This window comes from Papio anubis, chromosome 10 (genome assembly GCF_008728515.1).
Source record: "Papio anubis isolate 15944 chromosome 10, Panubis1.0, whole genome shotgun sequence".
NCBI lineage: Eukaryota > Metazoa > Chordata > Mammalia > Primates > Cercopithecidae > Papio > Papio anubis.
The window spans coordinates 103,750,168-103,769,750 of NC_044985.1; the positions used below are offsets into that span (position 1 = coordinate 103,750,168).

At 38.0% G+C, this 19,583-nt stretch overlaps 1 long non-coding RNA gene across 1 annotated transcript in view; it reads left to right on the plus strand.

Moving 5' to 3' along the window:
* Positions 1-799: 799 nt before the first annotated feature.
* Positions 800-19,583, plus strand: part of LOC116269192 — an 80,819-nt gene continuing 62,035 nt past the window's right edge. Inside the window, exon 1 of the long non-coding RNA XR_004176643.1 lies at positions 800-824. This is a non-coding gene — a long non-coding RNA (uncharacterized LOC116269192). The remainder of the gene's footprint in view (positions 825-19,583) is intronic.

A 19,583-nucleotide genomic window follows, 5' to 3' on the forward strand; every position in this document is an offset into this window, starting at 1 on the left:
TAAGAAACTGTCAAATACCTTTTGAAAATGGCTGTGCCATGTTATGCTCCTACCAGCAGTGGATGAACATTCCAGATGCTACACTTTCTCACCTACTTTTGGTGGTGTTAGTGTTTATAATTTCGGCTATTTGCGTGGATGTGAAATAATATGTCATTGTGATTTTTAACGTGCATTTTCCTATTGATTAATGGAGTTGAACATGATTTCATGTGCTAATTGACCAGTTTTATAGTTTTCTTTTTAGAATGCTTAAGTTTTGGGTTGTATCTTTTTTATTATATAGTGGTAGGAATTCATTATTCTGCATACAAATTTTTTTTTTGTCAGATATATGTGTTGAGCATATTTTCTCCCAGTCTGTGGCTTGCCCATTTATTTTCTTAAAAGTATCTTTTAATGATCAGAAGGTTCTAATTTGGGTGCAATCCAATATATCAATTTGTCCTTTATGGTTAGTAGTTTCTTCCTCTTGCAGTGTATAGATCTTCACCTCCTATGTTAAATTTATTCCTAAGTATTTCATTTTCTTTTTGATGCTATTGTAAATGGGATTGTTTTCTTAATTTCTTTTTCAGATCATTTGTTAGTGTTAGTATATAGATACACAAATAATTTTTGTATGTTGATTTTTGTACCCTGAAATTTTATTAAATTTGTTTATTCTAAGAGATTTCTGGTGGAGTCTTTAGGGATTTCTAGACATAAGGTTATATCATCTGCAAATAGACAATTTTACTTCTTCCTTTCGAACTTACATGCCTTTTATTTCTTTTTCTTGCTTAATCGCTTTTGCTAGGACATTTCTATACTGAGTGAAAGAGGTGAGTATGGGCATCTTTGTCTTATTCCTGATCTTATAGAAAAAAATTTCAGCATTTTACCATTGAGTATGATGTTAGCTGTGGGCTTTTCATATATGGCCTTCATTGTGTTAAGGCACATTTTTTAAAAATTTAGTTCTTATTTAATGTCTTTCAATACAGTTTGTGATTTTCTCCAAAGGGTATGCACTTTTTAGATTAGTTTTAGGTGGTTTATATTTTTGTGATTGCCATTTTAAATGTTACCTTCATTATTTTCTAGTTATATATTAATTTTTCATCATATGCTACCAGTATTATACTTTAAGTACTGGGGTACATGTGTAGAACGTGCAGTTTTGTTACATAGGTATACGTGGAGGCACATTCTTTTTATAACTAGTTTGTTGAGAGTTTTTATTATGAAAGAACTTTGACTTTTCAAATTCTTTGTCCACATTGATTGAGATAATCATATGATTTTTATTCTTCATTCTGCTAACATGAAGTATCACATTTATTGTTTCATGTACATTGAACCATTCTTCTGTCCTAGGGATAAATCCCACTTCATCATTGCGTGTGATCCTTTTGATGTGCTGTTGAATTTGGTTTGCAGTATTTTGAAAGGATATTTGCATATATCTTTATCATGGATAGTGGCCCTATAATTTTCTTTTCTTGTAATGTGGCTGCCTGGCTTTGGTATGCGGGTAATACTACACTCATAAAATGAATATGGACACATTTACTCCTCTTTAATTTTTGGGCAGAATTTGAGAAACATTGGCATGACTTCTTCTTTAAGTGTTTGATAGAATTCACCAGTGAAACCATCAGCTCCTGCACTTTTCTTTGTTGAGAGGTTTTTCAATACTGATTCAATCCCCTTCCTTGTTATTGGTCTGTTTAGATTTTCTACTTTCTCGAGATTCAATCTTGGTAGATTGCATGTTTCCAGAAACTTATCTGTTTCTTCTAGGTTATGTAGTTTGCTGGTAAATAATTGTTCATAGTTGTTTCTTATGATCTTTTGTATTTCTGTGGTATTAATTATGTTTCCTCCTTTTTATTTGAATCTTCTCACTTTAGTTATTCTAGCTAAATGTCAATTTTGTTAATCTTTTCAAAATAGCAACTCTTAGTTTCATTGATGTTTTCTGTTGTTTTTCAAATCACTATTTATTTCTGCTCTGATTTTTATTATGTCCTTCTTACTGCTAACTTTGGGCTGAGGTTTGTTCTTTTTCTGGTTCCTTTAGGTTTGTAGTCAGGTTGTTTATCTGAGATCTCTTTGTTCTTAATGTAGGCATTCATCCCTTTACATTTCCATCTTAGAGTAGCCTTTGCTGCATTTCATAAATCTCAGTATGTTTTGTTTACATTTTGTTTGTCTCAAGATATATATATTTTTAAATTTCCCTTTTGATCTCTGAGTTACTGGTTGTTCAGGAGTTTGTTGTTTAATTTCCGTGTATTTGTGAAATCCCCAATTTTTCTCATTTTTTCCCCCTGGTTTTATATCATTGTGTTGGAAAATGCACTTGATGTAATTTTCTTCTTAAATTTGTTAAGACTTGTGGCCTAACATAGGATCAATCCTAGAGAATATTCCAGGAGCATTTGAAAAGAATGTTACCTCCCTATTTGTGTATTCTTATACCAATATCATACTGTCTTAATTACTATGGCTTTATAGTAAGTCTTGAAAACAAGTTGTGTAAAAAAAACTCTTCTGGGATTTTGATTGGGATCGCGTTAAAGCGATAGATCAATGTTAGAGAACTGGTGTCTTAGCAATATTGAGTTTTCCAATGCATGAACATAGTATCTTTCTCCATTTAAGTCGTCTTTAATTTTTCTCTGCAATGTTTATGGTTTCCAGTGTAATGGTCTTACATATCCTTTGTTAAACTTATGCTGAAGTATTTTATGTTTTTGGTGATATTATGTTATTTAAAAATTTTTAATTTTTCAAATACTTGTTGCAAGTATGTAGAAATACAGTTGAGTTTTTTTTAAACATTGACTTTATATAGAGCAACCCTGTTAAATTCACTTATTAGTTCTAGTAGGTTTTAATTTTGGTAGATTCCTTAGAATTTTCTACATAGACAATCATATTTTCTGCAAATAAAGGTCGTTCTACCTATTTCTTTCTAATATTTATGCCTTATATTTTCTGTTTTTATTGCTTGAGTTAAGACCTCCAGGTATTAAATGTTTGATAGAATTGATGAAAGCAGACATATTTGTTTCCATCTTAGGAAGAAAGTATTTACTCTTCTACCATTACATATGATGCTAGCTATAGGTTTGTGTTTATATTTTCTAGATGCTCTTTATTAGACTACGTGGTTTTTCTTCTACTCAAAGTTTACTGAGCAGTTTTTAAAAAAATATAAAATTATGAGTGTCATATCTGTCAAATCTGTATTTATTTAGATAATTGATATTTTTCTTTATTCTGACTTGTTACTTATTGGCTGGTCTATTGCTGATCAACAAGTCAGAAAACCTGTGAGATTATAACTTAGCAGTAGTGCTGAGGGATTTCTGGTAAGTTCTTCTCTGTGGAAAGTAACTGAACATGGGAACTATGTGCTTCTGCGCACAGAGCACTTGCCAGAGTGCAATGTCGTTAGAAATGGCTTAGCTAAGGGGTAACATTGATAATCTACCAGTATATATTCCCTTCAGAAAAGATTTTGTGTGCTTCCGGGCTAGTCAATTCCAATATTCTGGCAAGTCAACAGTCATAGACCGTTAAAGTCCTGTCAGTGTCTGCCAATCAGAAATGGAGAGAACCTAAGGAACAGAGTATGAAGAAATGTCAGGGAGAAACACAGTGAGATGTGGCCACTGCAGTCCCTCCATGCAGGTCCCTGAACTGGCTGCTTTGGTATTACTGCACCCTTTGTTAGAATATCTATTCCTTGGCTCTACCTCAGATCTTCTGCATAAGATTCTTGGTCAAGGTGAGCTCTGGGAATCAGCATTTTGTATCAGTACCCTTGATGATTCTGATACAGTCATGATTAGAAACCAGTGGGGTAGAAGGAACACTGGATCGGGCATTGAATGACACAGAATGATCCTACTTCATTCACCAGTTCAGTTCCTCCATCTGGTTCTCAGTGTCCCCATCCGTATAATGAGGGAATTGTACCAGTTGGCAGCTGAAGCCCTCCTGGGTTTGAGATTTTTGGTCTTATCATCTGCACTAAGATTCTCCGGCTTGGCAAATGGAAGATGGGTTGGCATGCGTGGTACCAGCCAAGTTACACCTGCATCACCACACATCATTTCTGACAGTCACGTCAAGGCAAGAGAACTGAAAACAGAAATTGCAGCTCCAGTATGGGAGTAATCTCTGAAGGACCTGACAGAACAGCCGTTGGCTAGAAGTTGTGGAGTAGCAGCTGGTTGGGTCTATGAGCTTCTTGCAGCTGTTTGTGATATGTCACATGAATTTTCGTTTTTATGTGTTAATGTACTCTGAGCTATTTTACAGTGCGTTTGACATTTTACAGTATAGTAAAGTGTGTACATGCCTAATTAAAACAGATGTGCATTTGATAAAATAATTACTGGATATGCTGAAGAAAAATGGCTAATTACATATATAGCATAAACACCTAAACATATGCTATAAATATATACTTGAAGTACTGGAAAGTTGGTATAATTGGCTGCATTCTCTGTTCGTGCCCAGACTTAGAGTCATTCCTTTGGATTTTCCTGGCCTTGGAATTCACCAGCGTTAGAATTTTCTGCCCCAAATTTGACCCCCATCTCATCCTTTTTTTCTCTCCTGGAATTGGGATGAAGAAACATCCTTCCCTGAAATGAGGCACAGTTAATACAACCAAAATATAAAAAGACAACAGTTAACTTGAGTTACTATGTGCCAGGCATAGTGCTAGACACTTACATTATCTCATCTAATCTTCACGCCAGCCTGGTGAGGTAGCTGCTATTTGTCTTTTACAGATGGGGAAACTAGAGGCTCAGGGAGGTTGCTAACTTGCCTAAGATCTCTAAACTGGGAAATGGAAGATACAAGATTCAAACCAAGGTTTCACTGCAGAGCCTACTCTCTTTAATCACGACCCTATATTGCTTCTCTGAGAATGTCTTTCTGCCCAACCACTGTGCTCTCAGTTGGGAAATATTGCTGGTGTGGGAAATTCATCTCAAATGTCTCTGGGACCACTTTGTACATTTCAGAATATCCCAGCCCAGGAGTCCTGTGATTGTGCGACTGCACTCTGGGCTGAGTGGCAGAGTGAAGCCCTGTCTCTAGAAAAAAGAAGAAAAGAAAAAAAGAAAAAAAGAATATCCCAGACCAGACTTCTTCAATAGAAGGTCTTCATGCCTTTTGTTTTCGAACGAGTGGAAAGTCCTCACTAAATGTCCACACACCCTGAGGGTTGTGGGACATGCTCCCCGGCTCTGAGATGCGGCCGGCTGGGTCAGCGTGTTCATGTTAGGTGTTCAGAGGCAGAGTTGGACGCCTGTGACTGCTGGAGGTGGTAGCGTCAAAAGTGTTTGGGTTGTGAGAAATGTAGAAAATATTGAGAAGCCCTTTCAAAACGAAATAAGGATATGTTTTCTCAAGATTGGTCAAGTGGACTTGGCCTTTTTGTAAATCTTCCAGTTTGCTTGGAGTATGGAGAAGACTGAAACAGTTACCAGATCCTACTCATGGGAAGCAGCTACAATCAATCTGTTTTTTGACATTTTGGAGAAATGGGTTATCCTGGCTCTCTATGACTACATATGATTCTACAAGGATCCTGAAAATAATGTAGGTAGTGATGATTCAGGAAATTCCTAGGGTCACAGCAGGAATACTGAATGTCAGAGTATAAAATGTATGGTTAAAGGCATGGGCTTTTCCATCTATCTGCTATGTGACCTCTGGCCAGTGTCTTAAATAGGCTTCAGTTTCATCTGTAACATGAGAATAGAGTACCTTCCTTATAGGATTGTCGTGAGGTTTAAATGAAATAATCTCTGAAGTGGGGCACTCAGCACAGTGCGTGGCAGCAGTAAGCACTGTAAAGGGAAGAGGGTGCATTGGATCAATTTATTGATCACCAGATTATAATCCTGGGTAAGCCATACCTACCCTCTCTTGATCGTAGTACTTTGATCTGTTAAAACAAAATGAATGGATTAGAGGACCTTTCAGGTCACTCTGGCTCTGAGAATTGATGACTCCAGGTTACACATTCTCTAACCTCCTTTGGCCTTCTCACTTCATTTCTCAGCTTATGGAAACCATGCATCCTTGGTGCAACAGTAAATGCTGTGAAGATCGGTAAAGGACCAGTTTTATTGGAAATACCATGTTCCAAGCTGGGTTTCTTCCTCTCCTTTAAATTCCTTCTACTTGAGACTCCAGAGACTCCCCCGGGCTCCTGTGGTGAGCAAATCCTAGCCAAGGCCTGAGGTCTGTGAGCCTTCAGGGTTTGGAAGGCTTTGCAGGTTCAATCAACTGGCCCACTAGCAAGCGTTTATTGCAGCAGCCTCATGGAAGAACTGTTCCAAAGTGGCATGGTTGCAGCCCTGCTCTAGTCGGGGGAGGAGGCAAAGAGGAAGACAGATGTTGGCACAGGTGGCTTGAGAATTCTAGGGCACCGGCCCACTCTTGTTGTGCCCCAGCCTGTAACCCTTCTTGGGCTCTGCATCTGCAGCTCACTAGGGCAGCCTGAGCTGAGTTTCTCCCCTCATCCCATACCCACAGGTAAACTTCTTGTTAAAGGGAATAACCATGTTTGGACATATATATGATATTGGGAAAGCATTGCTAATTCGTGGTTTAAATAATTACCATGTGTAGCGAATTTTTTAAAAAGCAAAATCAGTGCTTCTTATTAAGATGGTGCTTTGAGCTGTAAGAATGCTATTTTCAGATTCCCTCATGCCTCTGCTGCACATTGCATTGTGAATTTGGCTTCAAGCAGACCAAGTCTTTTAGTCACAAGAGGGCACAACTACAGAAATGGGTTAGACCGTGTTTTTCTTCTTCCTGTGACTGCAGAGATGAAGGGAATGAAGGTGAGCTCATGAGTGGTTATGGGGCTGGTGTTTTGGAGTATACTGGGGGTGGCAGCAGGGGCAACTATTTGGGATTTAAAAGGTCCTGGGGCTGGATACGGAGATGGATTGTGGATAAGGACTACTATGAGAAAATAGAAAAGGAGGCAAGCTGTAATTGTGTTTATCAATCCTTTTGAATTTTGAAACTTCAATTTCTACAAAAGAACTGATTGATAGATGTCAAGAAAAATGTCTTTGGGGACTTATTCCTTGTTGGAGTAATTAACACATAAGTGAATGAAACATACTGTTCTCATCTGATACCAGGTCTGTTTCTTTAGCCAAATCTTAGGCATTTAAACTTATGTTTAATTTAAACTTACATTTATTTAAAATGATATGTGTCACATTGGAAAATATTCTTGTTAAAGAAATAAATCAATCATTTAACATTTATAAAAATGGAATAGTCCCTTTATCCTAAAGGTGGAAACTGAAATCTAGTTTGATACCGATGTAGTTACCATCACCCATGGTTTATGAAAGAGAATAGATTCATCTAGAGTCCCTGAAAGAAAGATTTATTCATTTCATCCTGGCCATACTTTTGCACCCACAGAGTCAAAGTGTGGGCTGGCCAATTAAATTTGTAATCACCAAGCAGATATAAGTACAAATTAAGGTTACAGAAGGAGATGATGCAAATTAATGGATCTCAGCTGTAAATGGATTTTTGCCTCAAATCTTTTTTTTCTTCTTTTCGGATGAAAAGCAATAAGGTTATTATATAAATTACTTCTGAAGAGACCTCTTGTTTTGGAAAAAAATACAATTTATTGAGCTTGATTCTCCAAATTAATGATTGGCGAGTAAGCTTTACGGTATACAGTTGGAGTGAAGACAGAAATTGGGAGGAGGAGACCCAGGGCCTATACTCATTTCTAGTGAAGAATTTGGAGGGGTTGTAGAGAGAAGTAGTTCCCTAGAACTTTTTTCAAGATAGTTACTGATGGAGAGGATAATTGTGTAGACTGATTTTATTCTTTTCCTAAGTAAAGAGGTAACATTGTTTGATGTCCTGAATATGAGTAATTTACTGTACTTTAAGTAGATGGAAAGCTACATCTCATATGAAAAAAAAAAACAACCCTGACAAATGATTAGGAGTTAAACACATTTTCTACCAAAACAATGTTCTGTCTCATAAGAAAAAAAAAATCCCTGGTGGGTGTTTTGAATTCCACCTAAAAATAATAAGATGAAGAGAAAATTGAATACTACAAGAGACTAACGACATGTGTGGTACAGCTTAACATTTGGTTCTTTTGAGAGGCAAATTTAGTGTTCTGAAGGCTTCACATCTCATATGGCCATCTGATAGCTAGTGGTGTGCTGTGTGGGGGTGTCTAGTTAAGACTGTTAGAGAAGGAACTGCTGCACCATTTCCAGATCTATTTGTGAGATGAGAGTTTTTCCCCCCTTCTCTCTCCTAAGGAAGAAGAAATGGATAATTAATCTGGCCTTAACTATCCAACTTTAGGTTTGAAATATTGTTCTAAAGTATGGATCCCTTTTAGGCGTGCATCTTTTCCTAGGTGTGGTTTATCTCAAGACAGTCATTCTAGACTCTGCCCAGCTGTGGGTCTACAAGTGGCGATGTTCTGGAAGAAAATGTTGGACCCTTCTGATGCGGTTCTTAATAGTATATAAAAAAAACCTAGTAATTGGAATTAATCTGTCAAGCACATGAAGAGGTATTTCACAACTTTAGTCATTAGGGGAATTCAAATTAAAACTGTACAATGAGATACAACTATGAGCCATCAGTATTGATGAGGATGTGGAACAACCAGAATGCTTATATACTTCTGGTGGGAATGCAGTTTCTTATAAATTCAAACATATACTTACTGCATGACTTAGCAATTCCACTCCAAAGAATTTACCCAAGAAAACATAAAACATATGAGCATAAAAAGACTTATATTTGCCTGTCCATGGCCATTTTATTCTTACTACTCAAAACTGAAAGCAATCCAGATACCCATCAACTTTGGTATATCCGTACAATACTACCCAGGAATGAGAATGGGTCAAGCATGGTGGCTCATGCCTGTAATTCCAGCACCTTGGGAAAATGAGGCGAGAGGATCACTTGAGCCCAGGAGTTTGAGACCAGCCTGGGCTATATCACTAGATCCCATCTTTACAAAACAGAAAGAAAAAAACCTGGGTGCCATGACTGGCGTCTATAGTCCCAGCCACTTGAGGGGCTGAGGTGGGAGGATTGCTTGAGCCTAGGAGGCTGAGGCTTCAGTGAGCTGTGATTGTGCCACTACACTCCAGTCTGGGTAACAGAGCAAGACCCTGTCTCAAAAAACGTTAAAAAAATGAATTATTGATACAACAGTGTGGATAAATATCAAATGCATTATGATAAGTGAAAGAAGCCAGACAGTGTATGATTCAACTTATATAAAATTCTAGAAAACATAAAACAATAGTGATAGACAGTGGATTCCTGGGGTTAGGGAGTAGGGAGATGGCATTGGTGACAAGAGAGCAGGAAAACACTTTTTGGGGTGATGGCTTGATTATAGTGGTAGTTACATGATTGTAAACTTTGTTAAAATTTATCCAATTGTACTCTTAAAATTGGTGAATTTTATGTAAAATTGTAGCTCAATAAATCTAGTTTAATAATATAGCCACTTGTAAACATAGCTACTTATAAATACTGAGCTTGGCGATTTCTTATAAAATCAAACATGTACTTACCACATGACTTGGCAATTCCACTTCTAAGAATTTACTCAAAAAAACATAAAACATATGACCATACAAAGATTTGTACTTGCCTATCCACAACCATATTAACCAGTCAACATGTATTTGTAGAGAGGCTAAATGTGCCACCTTTGCTAGGTGCAATGGGATAAATGTTGGCTCCCTTTCTAAAAAGAAAGAGGTTATGGTCTGATTGAGGGGGAAAAAGATTTTCCCTCATGTTTCATTACAGAACAAGACCATCTATTAAAACATAACTTCACATATTCATAAATTCATTTATCCAAAATGTATATTGAGACATGATTAAAGCCTAGCACTAAATAGGACATAAGTGATTGCTGAAGATATATCTGTTGCTCAGAAAACTACAACATTGAAAAATCTGTATGTTTCATGAAAATAATTCAAGGGTTTACAAAGTAGATCCTCCTTGAATTCACTGGCTGTTAGGTTCAACTCACTGGACTGTTTGTGATAATGAGAAAACACTAGCACTGACTGAACTCTTGATTTCAGTTTCATTCTTGAGCCAGAGAAATGGAATTCTCCCCTGATTACAATTCTCCATCTAGCCTTCAAAGACTGTGAGCCCTCCCTGAGGGACAGCTTTTCTGGTTAGTGAGAGGATGAGTTAGAGGTATTTTCACTCTGTGTATATTCTTAGAACTTTATGGTTGGTTTTCAGTGTGGTTATATAATCCCCATGCAAATGCCATCTGCCATATTTGGCACTTATAAAATATTTGAGATGTTTATTCATTTTGCTTGAAAAACAGATTTTGAGAAGTCAGATCTCCCCCTTTCTGAGAACACAACTGTGTAGAGGGTGTGTACAAGTTCTTTCATGCATGACTATGATTACTGTTTTTATTCATGGCTTAGCCTATCAACTTGGTGTAAAATTTTTGTTTAAGTTTATGTTTGCCATTTGGAACCAGAAATGATAAGATCAACTTTAAGATTTGCCTGCTTTTTCTTTTCTCATTAGTGTGAATTTTTACTGTTCTTTTAAAAGGCAGTTGTACTCTTAGAATAATATAATGAAGGCTAATTTCTAGATTTGGATGACTAAAATCTAAAAGGAAAAAAAAAAAAAAGAAAAAGGGAAAAGACCAAAATTGGTCATTGTTTGGGTAAAAAGGAGACTAGTTTTCTCTAATATAGCTGATCTCTGATTCATTAGCACTTAACTTAGAATTGATCTTTACATATAAGCCATTGACCCAGTCATTCAAAGAGTTGCTGCTGGCCCCTACCCACATCCTAATTTCTTCCTTCTATTCCTGGATTCCTGGGAAGAAGAGAAACAGTAAACTATGAGGTTGGTGCAAAAGTAGTTGTGGTTTTTGCCATTAAGAGTCATGACAAAAACCTCAATTACCTTTGCACCAACCAAACAACATATCTTGGGTATTTGGACCTGTGGTTTCAGAAGTAGAAGAAGAAATAAACAATGGCAACATCTGAGGGAATGGGATCCAGGAGAGCTTCCAGGCCAGGCCCATCTCCCAGTGTGATGGATTCCTTAAATAAAATCAATGATTTCTTCTATATTCTCCAGAGAATTTTATTTCACTTTCTCTCCTACTGATTGCAATTTTATCAATCAGTAGGAGATAAATAAAATTAATGGAATTTTATAGATTTTATTAATCAGGATAATTAAAATTCTAATGACTCACAAGGGTTCTACTTAAAACCTTTAAGTAACATTGAGGGAGTTGAGAAGTTGTTAGCTGAGCAGATATTGGAGTAAAATAGTACAGTTAGCTTTTTTTTGACCTATTCCTACGTTTGGCCAATGGAAGTTTTTTAAAAATTTCAATATTTTAACATGAAAATTTTCAAATATACAGAAAAACCCAGAGAATTAGGCAGTGAACAGCCATATATATGTTATATTTGTGTATGAGTTTCCTGTTGTGCCTATACAAATTACCATGAATTTAGTGGCTTAAAAGAACACAAATGTATTATCTTACAATTCTGATGGTCAAAGGTCTAAAATGAGGCTTATGAAAAATCCAGGTACTAGCAGGATGTGTTACTTCTGGAAATTCTAAGGGGGATCTATTCCTTGCCTTTTCCAGCTTTTAGAAGATGTGCATATTACTTGGCTTGTGGTCCCATCATTCTATGCTTCTGCAGTCATACCAGTTGTTCTGCCTCTGGCCTTCTGTCAGGATCCTCCCTCTTTAAGGACCCTGGGATTACATTTGGCCCATTCTGACACTCTAGGATAATCTTTGCGTTTTAAGATTCTTAATCCCGTTGGTAAAATACCTCTTGTTGTGTAAGGTAACATATTCACAGGTTTTAGGGATTAGGGTGTGCACACATTTGGGGATCATTATTCAGCTTACTATAAGCTACCTCCTATATTTCAACATTGGCATTTTTCTTTGTTACGTAACTATTTCTTTGTTCCTGTGTTTGGCTGTGTCCCCACTCAAATCTCATCTTGAATTCCCACGTGTTGTGGGAGGAACCTGGGGGGAGGTAATTGAATCATGGGGGCGGGTCTTTCCCATGCTGTTCTCGCGATAGTGAATAAGTCTCAAGAGATCTGATGGTTTTAAAAAAATGGGAGTCTCCTTGCACAAGCTCTCTCTTTGCCTGCTGCCATCCACGTTAGATGTGACTTGTTCTCCCTTGCCTTCGACCATGATTGTGAGGCCTTCCCAGCCATATGGAACTGTAAGTCCAATAAACTTCCTTTTGTAAATTGCTCAGTCTCTGTTATGTCTTTATCAGCAGTATGCAAATGGACTAATACACCATCCATTAATTCATTTTTTGGATGCATTTCAAAATAAATTGAAGACACCAGAACACTTCTCCCTAAATATCTTAACACATATATCATTAACTAGAGTTTGATATTTGTTAATTGTTCAATTTTTACTTTTTAAATTTTAGAGACAGGGTCTTGCACTGTCACCCAGGCTGGAGTGTAGTGGTGCCAGCATAGCTCACTGTACAGACTCCTGGGCTCAAGTGATTCTTCTGCCTCAGCCTTCCAAGTAGCTGGGACTACAGATGTGTGTCACCACGTCCAGCTGACTTTTAAACTTTTATAGACATGGGCTCTTACTATGTTGCCCAGGCTGGTCTCAAACTCCTGGTCTCACGCACTCCTCCTGCCCCATCCTCCCAAAGTGCTGGACTTACAGGCATGAGCCACTACACCTGACCCCATTATTTTTTGAGGTAAATTTACATATCATGAATTGCACAAATCTTAGTCATGCCCTTCAATGAGTTTTGACAAATGCATACACCTGTGTAATACAAACTCTTATTAAGATATGGAACATTACTCTCTCCCTAGAAAGTTCCCTTATTTTTTCTCAAGCAAATCTTGTCCTATTCCAAGTTTGGTATTTTTTCACTACAGTTAGATTTAATCTCTTCTAGAACGTTGTTACTAAGTTTAATGTTGTTGAAATTCATCCCTGTTGTTGCACATATCAGCAGTTCTTTCCTTTTGTTATTTAGTGTTTTATGTGTCCACTGTATTAATATAGTACAGGATGCTTAGCTATTGTCCTGTTAATGCACACCAATTTTTGACTCATGAATAAAGCTGCTGTGAACATTTTCTTTCTGTAGACTTAAGCCTTTTTTTTTTTTTTTTTTTTTAACTAGGAATGAATACTTCTTGACAGTTTTTAAAAAACTGGCTGTTCTAGAGATTATGACATATAACCTCAATTCCTTAATTTTTTATAGTGTATTCATATAGAGTTAAAGTTGTACTATTTTATAAAAAAATATAAGAACTATTAGATTCTTTGTCCCTTTGACCCTCACCCTCCATCCTTTATTCTGTAGCTGTCATATGTATTACATCTATGTGTCATAAACCACACAATAAATAGGACATTAAATTTGTGCTTTAAATGCTCATATATCTTCTAAATAAATAAATATAAATAAATATTAATTTTTAACCCATATTTTACCACTTCCGATACTATTCTTTCCTAAAGATTCAAGTTTCAACTGGTCATTTCCTTTCAGTCTGAATAATTTTCTTTAACATTTCTTGTAGTGCAGGTATGATGGTGATAGGTTCTCCAAGTTTTCATGTTTCTGAAAATGTTTTTATTTTTTCTTTATTCTTGAAGGATATTTTTCTTACATACGATTTCACGTAGATAGATTTTTCTTCCTGCACCATAAAGATGTTGCTTCACTGTGTTTTGGCGTTCTTTCTTTTTTCTGATCAGAAGTCAATGGTCATTCATATTATTATTCTCCTGTATATAATGTGTTGTTTTTCTCTGGCTGCACTCAAGATTTTTTCTTTGTTTGATTTTAGCAGTTTGATTATAATGTGACTAGCTGCATTTTTCTATTTATTTATTTTTTTTTTGGTTTACTAGGCTTCTTTTTTCCTTCCCCCTTCCCCCTTCCCCCTTCCCCCCTCCCCCTTCCCCCTTCCCCCTTCCCCCCTCCCCCTTCCCTTCCCTTCCCTTCCCTTTTCTTTGATGGAGTCTCACTCTGTCGCCCAGGCTGGAGTGCAGTGGCATGATCGATCTCAGCTCACTGCAAATCTCCACCTCCTGGGTTCAAGCAATTCCTCGGCCTCAGCCTCCCGAGTAGATGGGACTACAGGCATGTGCCACTACCCCCGGCTAATTTTTTGTAGTTTTAGTAGAGATGGGATTTCACTGTGTTAGCCAGGATGGTCTTGATCTCTTGATCAAGCCTCTCTGATCTTTGATCTCAGCCTCCCCAAGTGTTGGAATTACAGGCGTGAGCCACGGCACCCGGCCCTTACTAGGCTCCTTGAATCTGCAAATTTAATTTCTTTCCCCCAATTTGGGAAATTGTTGGTCATTATTGTTTCAAATACATATATATATATATAGAGAGAGAGAGAGAGAGAGAAAGAGAGAGAGAGATGGATATATATATATATATATATAGAGAGAGAGAGAGAGAGAGAGAGATGTTTCAAATATATATATATATAGAGAGAGAGAGTGATGGAGTCTCACTCTGTTGTCCAGGCTGGCATACAGTGGCGTGATTTGGCTCACTAGAACCTCCACCTCCTGGGTTCAAATCAGCCTCCCAAGTAGTTGAGATTGCAGGTACCCACCACCATGCCCGGCTAATTTTTGTATTTTTAGTAGAGATGGGATTTTGCAATGTTGGCCAGGCTGGTCTTGAACCCCTGACCTCAGGTGATCTACCTGCCTTGGCCTCCCAAGGTGCTGGGATTACAGGTGTGAGCCACTGTGCCCTGCTTTGTTTCAGATATTTTTTCTACCCCATTTTCTCTCTATTTCCTTCTAGAATTCCAATTTTATGTATGTTAGATCTTTTGATATTGTCCTTTTTGTTTTTGAGACAGGGTCTTGCTCTGTTATTCAGGCTAGAGTGTAGTGGCATGATTGCAGCTCACTGCAGAATTGACCTCTTGGGCTCAAGCGATCCTCTCACCTTAGCCTTCTGAGTAGCTGGGGCTACAGGAATGTACCACCACGCCTGGGTAATTTTTGTATTTTTTTTTTTTGTAGAGACTTGGTTTTGCCATGCTGCTCAGGCTGGTCTTGAACTCCTAGGCTCAAGCAATCTGTCTGCCTTAGCCTCCCAAAGTGCTGGGATTGCAGGCATGAACCAATGCACCCAGCTGATGATCTCCTTTTTTTTAAAAAAATTTTTCCCTGTTTTCAAGATTCAATAATTTGTATTGATTTTTCTTTTCAAGTTCATGGGTGCTCTATTTTGTTATCTTGTTTTCTGTTAAACTTATCTAGTCAATTTTTTATTTCAGATATTCTTTTTTTAGTACTAGAATTTCAGTCATTTAATAGTTTCTATTTCTCTAATGAAATTATCTATTTGTTTCTTCATTATGAGCCAGTTTTTCTTTTTATTCTTAAGTTATAGAAACTGCTTTAAAATTCTTACCTGCTAATTCTAACATTAGAGCCATTGTGGGGTTAGTCGCTGTTGATTGCCTTTTCATTTGAGTATAGGTGACATTTTCCTGTATCATGATACAATTAGTAATTTTGGATTGTGTTCTGTATATATGTTGTAAGAAATATGTTGTTGAGGCCCTGAATTCTGTTATGTTCCTCTGAAGAGTATTGATTTTTTTTTACTTGTTTCAGCAGCATTAGCTGGTCTCAGACTCAAACTCTTTTTCCTTTGAGGTGGGCAGGAGATGAAATATCTGTTCAGATCTTTTAGCCCCGGCTGGGCTTCTTGGGGTCTGCCCTGTACTATGCACAGTTCAGGGATGAGCCAAAGATTTGGGCTTAGTTTATGTGAAAAATCTAGCACTCTCCTTGGTCACCCCCTTTCCAGGATTTCCCCTCTGGCTTTCCAGCTGCGGTGGTCACACCAATGTCTGTCTACTCATTCTTCAAGCTAAAAGACTGCTGATTTTCAATCCCACTTTTAGCTGCCTGGCCTAGTGTCGACTGAGTCCAGAGACAAAGAACTATAAAAGCACTCAGCATTCTCCTAAGTAAGACTCCCTCTGCCTGCCTCCATTTTCTCACTGTTTTGGTGAGTTTCTAGGGCCTTAGGGTTAATTTTTGTGTTTTTAAAAGGGTTTATAGTTGTCTTCTATGAGAGGGTTAGTCTGGTGGGAACGAATCCTCTATTCCCAGTGGAACTCTGATTTAAGCAGATAAAGATGAGTTTTAAGCACTGGATGGAGAGAGTATAGGCCTGAGTGTTAATTTGATGAAGTACTGGGAATGTAGTTCAAAAAGTGAGATTGAGAAATGTCAAACCTAAATGTTTATTTTATTACTTCAGAATTTTGTTTCAGGCCAACATATTTCACTCCCTCTACCTTCTACTTTTTCTCTATGTCTCTTTTTCACTTCCTCCTCTTCTCCCAGTATCATGTCACCTACCTCATTTTAGGGCCCAGACCTTAGCAAAGCTAGTGTCTGGGCTACTCTCCAAGAATGTTAAGGACTAAATAAGCATTTCTAGGCTACTTAGGGAATGTAACCACCACCTGTGAATTTGGGTTCTGAACATTTAGAAGCCAGCCTCTGAATAAAGCCTGCCCATACTTCAACGTGTAACTTCTTCTAAGTTTCAGTCCAGTGCCAGGTGTTTGTTCTGTGTTCCATCCCCGTCTTTTACCAGTAGTTACCGAGAGGTTATCTCTGTTAGGTCCCTAGGATATAACTGCCGCGCTTGGTTGCGAACTTGTAAAATACTCTACTTTTCAGTTCTTTTTTAAAAGGAACACTCTGTTGTGAAGTCCTATGCCTCTGTTTATTTCTCTGCCTATGGTACAACCAAGTAGACGATTGCAGCTGAGTTAGGTTTTTCTCATATTACTAACAGTAGAGTACAGAACAGTTGGGTTAGGGATGGTCGATGCTGTTGTTTTAGCCAACCAAGTCACCCCAGCCTTTCAGCAGACAGTCAGCCCATCTGCCACAATGACAGAAAATTGATGATAGAAAGGCCACTTAAGTAGGATGCGGAGACATGGTCTTAAATTCTATTAGACATTCTTCTAGAAAGAAATGACTCGAAGAAATGACTCAAATTTTGCAGCTGGAAAATTGAGAGAGGGAGGGAGCTTAAAATTTCTTTATCATTATTATGTTAGAGGGCAGACTTTGAAAGCTTACGACTTCTACTCAGAACACTTAGTTTCTTAAATCTTCTCTTACTTACTCATACACTCTTTGGGATATGCATTGAAAACAGATTTAGTATACTGGAAAAAAATCAGCTCTGAAAAAACACCTAACTCACAAAACAGCTACATTAAGAGTTTAGTGTTCACAGCACTAAAGGGTTATTTGTTTTTATAAAATGGTTCTCTGAAGTGTTCCCTAAAAATACCAAATTCCCTTGGTGCCTTTAAAGTGAGAATCACATTACAAAAATCCTATTTAACAGAACATTCTGGGAACATACAAGGTGTGATTGTAAAAAATTATGGCTGATTTGAAGAAAAATTCCAGGACTTAGACATTCAAAGGAGTGGTGTTCCCTTCAAAGTAATCACCGTGTGAGCCTTTACACTTACCTCATCGAAAATGAGGATGACAGTGTCTCCTTCACTGTGGTGCCCTAGAGGCTTACATGAGATAACTAAGAAAATGCATGGGTGCAGTAAATGTTCAAGAAAAGGGTAGATTTTGTCTTCAATTCCAAGGAAACTACAATTACTCATTCATCACTAGAACTCCAATGTGAAAACTATTCTGTGTGTTCCAATGAAGGTTTATCTCTGGTCTGTGGGATGAATTTGGAGTCAACCATGGAGAGTAAGGTGACGGGCTAATGGACTGTGTGTGTGTGTGTGTGTGTGTGTTTGTGTGTGTGTGTTGTGGGTGTGTGCATGCTGCAATTTGTTTTCTAATTTTTATGAGCTCTTAAATTACTGATCTCAAAGGATGTGTGTGTGTGTGTGTGTGTGTCTTGTAGACAAAGTAACAAATGTAAGAAACCATGTTTGTTCATTTCTGCTTGCCAGCATAATTTCCCAAACCCCCTGACTCTGTGACAACCTGCAGCTCTCTGGAAAGATGCTTTGAAGACAAAATGGAGTAAGGCACGTGCTTCCCATGTCTCTTGCCTGAGTCACTACTTAGCTTTGCCTTTTCCTACACAGAAGATAATGTCCAATGGGGTTGGTGACTATGCTTCTGTAATCTATGACCAGATATACTCTCACATCGAAGACTTGATATGATCCTTACTTCGATGTAACTTCTGAACAAGTTGGAGATGAATTTGCACATTCAGAACCTCCACCACCTGTATGTAAGCAATGGGCTGAAACACTGCCTTGGTGGTCTGGCAGGACTGCTCTGTGGCTGGAGGCCTTGGTTTATAGTCTTATCATCCTCCATAAGACTTTTGAATGAAACTAACTTTAATTCTTTAAAAGCTTGACATTTTGTTCCTTTAGCCAACAGTGTATATGTAAGTATAAATATGTATATAACACATATAACATAATTTTATGTATTATTGATGTATTTAATTTGGCAGGGTGGTGGGGTAGAGGTGAAACAAGTGCTGTGTGTCTGCAGCACGGGATATCAACTCAAATGCCCACAGCAGTGGATCTCAATCTTTGCCATAGATTCAATGGCCCAGTAAACTTCTTAAAATCCTGATCTTCTGCCACACCCTATGCCAATTAATACAGAACCGGTAGGAGGAGACGTCAGTCATTTTTAAAGCTTGCCAGGTAATACCAATGTGCAACCAAATCCCAGAGCAGGAACCCGGGCGGTCCTCAGTTCCAGATGCCTCTTAGAATCACCTGGAGAGCTCTCAAAACTTACTGGTGCCTGCGCCCCGCCCATTGGAGATTCTGATTCGTTTATCTGGGGTGGAGCCTGGGGTATGGTTTGGAAAGTTCTCCAGCTGATTGTGGTGTGTACCTGTGAACCCCCAAAATTTGAGCCAGGTCTCAGTTAATTTAGAAAGTTTATTTTGCCAAGGTTGAGGACGTGCACCCGTGACACAGCCTCAGGAGGTCCTGACGACATGTGCCCGAGGTGGTCAGAGCACAGCTTGGTTTTATATATTTGAGGGATATATGAGACATCAATCAACATATATAAAATGAACATTGATTCAGTCCAGAAAGGCAGGACAACTCGAAGCAAAAGCAGGAGAATTCAAAGTAACTTGAAGCAACTCAAAGTAGGAAGGGGGCTTCCAGGTCACAGGTAGATGAGAGATAAATGGTTGCATTTTTTTGAGTTTCTGATTAGCCTTTCCAAAGGAGGCAATCAGATATGCATTTATTTCAGCGGAGGGATGACTTTGAATAGAATGGGAAGCAGTTTTGCCCTCTGCAGTTCCAAGCTTGAATTTTCCCTTTACCTTAGTGATTTTGGGTGCCCAAGATATTTTCCTTTCACATAGCCAAGTCTGGGAACTGATGGCTTCAGATGCCCAGCTGATAAGGGAGAGGGATGA